The sequence below is a fragment of the Tupaia chinensis genome, unplaced genomic scaffold (genome assembly GCF_000334495.1).
Source record: "Tupaia chinensis unplaced genomic scaffold, TupChi_1.0 Scaffold000115_1, whole genome shotgun sequence".
In the NCBI taxonomy this organism is placed as follows: Eukaryota; Metazoa; Chordata; class Mammalia; order Scandentia; family Tupaiidae; genus Tupaia; species Tupaia belangeri.
Window position 1 is genome coordinate 2,852,405 of NW_006159579.1, and position 4,493 is coordinate 2,856,897.

Here is a 4,493-nt window from a genome sequence, read left to right on the forward strand (position 1 = left end):
CCTGCCCGCCCCCGCCGCTGCAACGCTGAGGAAGACGCTGGGAAACCGCGGGATCTGTGCGTGGTGAGGTGGGGTTCCAGGAGCAAACGGGAGGGGCCCGGGTTAACGGTCCGAGGCCCGGAGACCCGCCTGCCTAGAGCGTCTTAGGGGGATCCGGTTTGGGCAGCGGCCTCTCGTTACCCGGGAAGATTGCGAGGCCCAGCGAGAGGCTGCGACCCATCCTAGGGCTCCTGGCTGGTTTGCCTCAGCCTCCTGCTGTCGGACCGCTCTGGGCTTCAGTCAGCGCGGAAAGAGGATTTCCCGATCCGCGTATTCAGCCACCGCCAAGCCCCGGGGTGTCCGAACTAGGCTCTGCGCTCCGGCCATCCAGCCCTGCGCCCCGGAGCTTTGCGTGGGATCTGCCCGAAAGCCCAGTCCCATCCCCGCCCGACTCTAGATCTCTCATTTTTGAGGACGCAACCCAAATACCATTTCTCGGACGCCTTTCCCAGCCGCCTTCTCCAGGCATAACTAATCCCCATCCTCGGCTTTTGCACTCATTGCACCGAGTTAACTTTTCCCGCCCCTTTTTGACATCACGAGCGCGTTCCTTAAAGGTTATGTCTTTTTCATCTCTGTATCTCCGGGTCTAGCACATAATAATAACTAATGTTTACTGGGAGTCGCATTGTAAGGTGCTACTAAATACATAACATACAAAGGCACACAGCAATTCCATTGTGCGCAGCAATTCTATAAAATGTGTTCTGTATTTTCACATTTTGCATAGGAAGAAACTGAGGCACTCCTAGATCAGTAATTTGCCTGCAGTTGGGCAACTAATAAGTAGGTAGGTCTAGGAAATTGTCTTGTCTCCAGGGCGAGTGATAACTAGATTGCTTTTGGGTTTGGTAAACATCTGTTGACTTGATCTTTAGCTTCGCGAGTTATGGAGGCCAGGATTATGTTCCTCATTTTATTGAAAAGGCTTAGCAATGACGTTTCCAAATTTGTAGAATGAGTTTATGACCAAACCAAGAATCCTGGTTGTTTGCTGGTTGTCCTCTGTTATTTCAGTCATTCTACTTTTCTTTGCTCTTTTTTCATCAAAAAAGCTGCAGACCTAGACGTCCTCCTTTCACATCCTTTAAACTGCCCCCTTAGAGAAAGAAAGAAAGAAAGAAAGAGAGAGAGAGAGAGACAGTACCCCCTTACAGAGCTATGATGTCATAGTTTATGCTTTAGGGAGCATCTAATGTAATGGGGAAGAGTATAGAATTTGGAATTGGACTGAGGCTCAGTTTTAGCCACTTACCAATTATATATCACTTCCTTTTTTTGAGCCTCAGATTTGTTCGTAACATGACAGTAATCTTATCTCAAAGTGTTTTTTTTTGTTTTAATGATAATTCCAAGTGATGGTTGTGAGAAAGTGAAGTACTGGGCAAAACATACATAGTCTGTTTTTGGCTTTTTAGATGGTTAAAGAATTGTCAGACCATTGGTGATAACATGGATCATGTTCCCTAATGCCCTTATAGTTAGTTAAATATTTGGGCTGGCTTGGTGGCACATCGAAAGCTGGATTTAGATGGAAGATTGCAGATTTCATTCCCTGGTTGACCTGTACATGCTATTGTGGTGTGAGACCCTGTTGAGAGTGCTTATCCTTCTCTTCCCCCTTTTTTTTTTTTCTTTTTTAAAATAATTATTTTATTTAACTTGGGACCAGCAGTTAGCATAATGGCTATGTTGCTGGACTTCCACGTAGTCGACTGCGGTTCGAGTCCCGGACCTGGTGGCGTAAACTCACGCGGGCGCATGGGCTTGCGTGCCCAAGATCCCAAGAGGAGAATGGAGGAGAAGGGACTGTGACGTGGCCATCCCCCCTGGGGGGTGATTTCTCACTTTCTATCTCTCTGTCTCTCTCTCTGTCTTTCTGGCGAGCACACACGCCCTATAGCAAAAACCTCTCCAAAAAAAAAAAAGAAAGAAAGAAAGAAATGGATCAGGGCCAGCTTTATAACCTGGTGGTTAAGGCAGCTATATCCCACATGGTTGACCATAGGGTCATATCCCAGCCCTGACAGCTTGAAAAATATGCTGGGCCCATGTGCATGCATTCCCCAAATCCTAACACTAGAAATAGGGTAGAACGGATAGCAGCATGACCATTTCTCACAGGGGGGTACTTCCTCCTCTCCCTTTCTTTCTGTCTCTCTATCTCTGACAAGCTTACATGGGCTCTAGTGAGGAAAAAAAAACTAATAGGCACTTGCTATATACCAAGCACTGTTTTAGGAACTGAGAGAATACAGCATTCAATAAAACAGTGTTTTAGTACTTCTGTGATTTATATTCTGGATAGATGTATTACAAGTTATAAATAATAAGTAGAGTCAGATAAAGCACAGTGAGATAAATAGGAGTACCACCATGTGTGGAGGGGGGTGATATTGGTTAGTTAGGGAACAACTTACTAAGGAAGTGACATTGGAACTGAGACCCGAAGGTAGTGAGGGAGCAAATTGTAAAGAAAACTGGGGGAAGAGGCCTTGACATTGAGTGTGTGGTTCCATGTGTTCTAAGCAAGGAGAGCTGTGTAACTTGAGGGGTGGGAGCAGAGGGGATGGGAGTAGGAAGTAAAATGAAAGCAAATGGGGGCTGGGAACAAATAATTAGGACCTTCTGAGCTGTAACAAGGACTTTGAGTAGGTATTGGAGGGTTCAGAGTGGAGTAATCCATCTTATGTTTTATAAGGATTACTCTGACTACTCTGTTAAAAAATAAAATTTAGGAAGTAGGAGTAGAAGCTTTGCCACCATCCAGGAAGGTTTTGTAATCCAGATGTGTTCCTTATCTATTGCTGTGCAAGAAGTTATCCCAAAATTTAGCAGCTTTAAACAACAGTAATTTATTATCTTATATGTTTGCTGTGGATCATAAATTGGGGAGTGGATTATCTGAGTTTCTGGCTTAGGATCACTCATGAGGCTGCAGTGACCTAAAGGCTTCAACTGGACCTGGAGAATCTGCTTTCAAGATAGCTCAATCAGGTTCCAGCAGTTAGTGTAATGGCTATGTCGCTGGACTCCCATGTAGTCGACCGCAGTTTGAGTTCCAGACCTGGCAGCTTAAACTCATGCCAGGCATGCCCAAGATCCCAAGAGGAGAATGGAGGAGAAGGGATTGCGGTGTGGCCATCCCCCCGGGGGGTGATTTCTCACTTTTTGTCTCTCTCTGTCTTTCTGGTGAGTGCACGCAAAACCTCTCCAGAAAAAAGAAAAAGATGGTTCGATCACAAGGATGTTGGCAGGAAGCCACAGTTCATTACCTTTTGGCCTCTTCACAGGGTTGCTTGAGTGTCCTTAGGACATGGCAGGTGGCTTCCTTGAAAGAAATTGATCACAGAGAGAGAGAGTGGACAAGTGAGGAGCCATACTGTCTTTTAGGACCTTGTCTTAGAAGTCATTCTGCTTTATTCTTAACTTTGTTTTAGCCCACACTGAAGGGGAGAGAATTAGACCCCACCTCTGAGGGTATCAAAGAATTTGTAAATATACCTAAAAGCCACCACATAAGGCAAGAGAGAGTAACATGGGTCTGGATGGTGATGGGGGGAATGGGAAAGTGATAAGATGTGGTAGGGCCAATAGGATTTGCTGATGCGTTGGAAACAGGTGTGAGAGACTGGAGTGTGTATGACTGTGAAGTTTTTGGCTTGAGTAACCAGAAAAATCGAATTGCCACTTACTGAAGTAGGGAAGATTGGAGGAATAGAAGTTCACTTTTGGACAAGTTATTGTTGAGATGTCTGTTGGACATCTCCATAGAGAAGTTAAATAGATACTTGGATTTGGTAGTTGTGGAGATTGTGACATTCCAGTGGGAGGTACAGGGCAGGAGATGTAACCTTGGGAGTCATCAGTGTATAGGTGCTATTTTAAGCCATGAAACTGGGTGAGGTTATCTAGGAAATAAATATAGATGGAAAAGAGTCCTGAAGTCTGACCCCTTGGGCCTCTAATCTTAAAACGTTGGGAGAAGAGAAGGAACCCACAAAGGAGACTGGGAAAGGCTAGAGTGGTTGGAGGAGGACAGAGGGAGAGGCTGCACTTAGGGAAGCTGTATAAGGAGCTACCTGCTCATTTTTCCTTCTGGAATAAGAAACACAAATTGTCTCTGCATGGCCAGACCTGTAGCATAGCAGTTAAACCCTTTGCCTAGGGATCCAGATCCCAAGTGGCCAACCATGGTTCGAATTTAGTCCCAACCCCCAATGGCTTGAAAAATATATAGGGAGTGTGTATGTGCATGCCCCCAGTTCCTGAGGGGATGGAGAAACAGAAGGAAAAGGATTGCAGCCTGACAACATCCCACTGGGAGATGATTTAACCCCCCCCCCCCATGCACTCTGGCAAGTGCAAGAACACCCTGACAATTAAAAAAGAGAGAACTTGTTTTTGCAGACAAACATATAGAGTTTGCTCAGGAAATAAAATGTGCCCTCAGA

At 45.5% G+C, this 4,493-nt stretch overlaps 1 protein-coding gene across 6 annotated transcripts in view; it reads left to right on the plus strand.

Moving 5' to 3' along the window:
- Positions 1-6: 6 nt before the first annotated feature.
- The window catches only part of CEP250 (centrosomal protein 250), a 51,143-nt gene continuing 46,656 nt past the window's right edge, over positions 7-4,493 (plus strand). For 2 of the 6 annotated variants that reach the window (XM_027770149.1, XM_006144051.3), the window contains exon 1: positions 7-63. The gene's annotated coding sequence lies outside the window, so the exon portion shown is untranslated. Of the gene's footprint in view, positions 69-4,493 lie in introns of all 6 variants that reach the window. The other 4 variants (XM_027770152.1, XM_027770151.1, XM_027770150.1 and 1 more) reach the window with 3 other exon arrangements.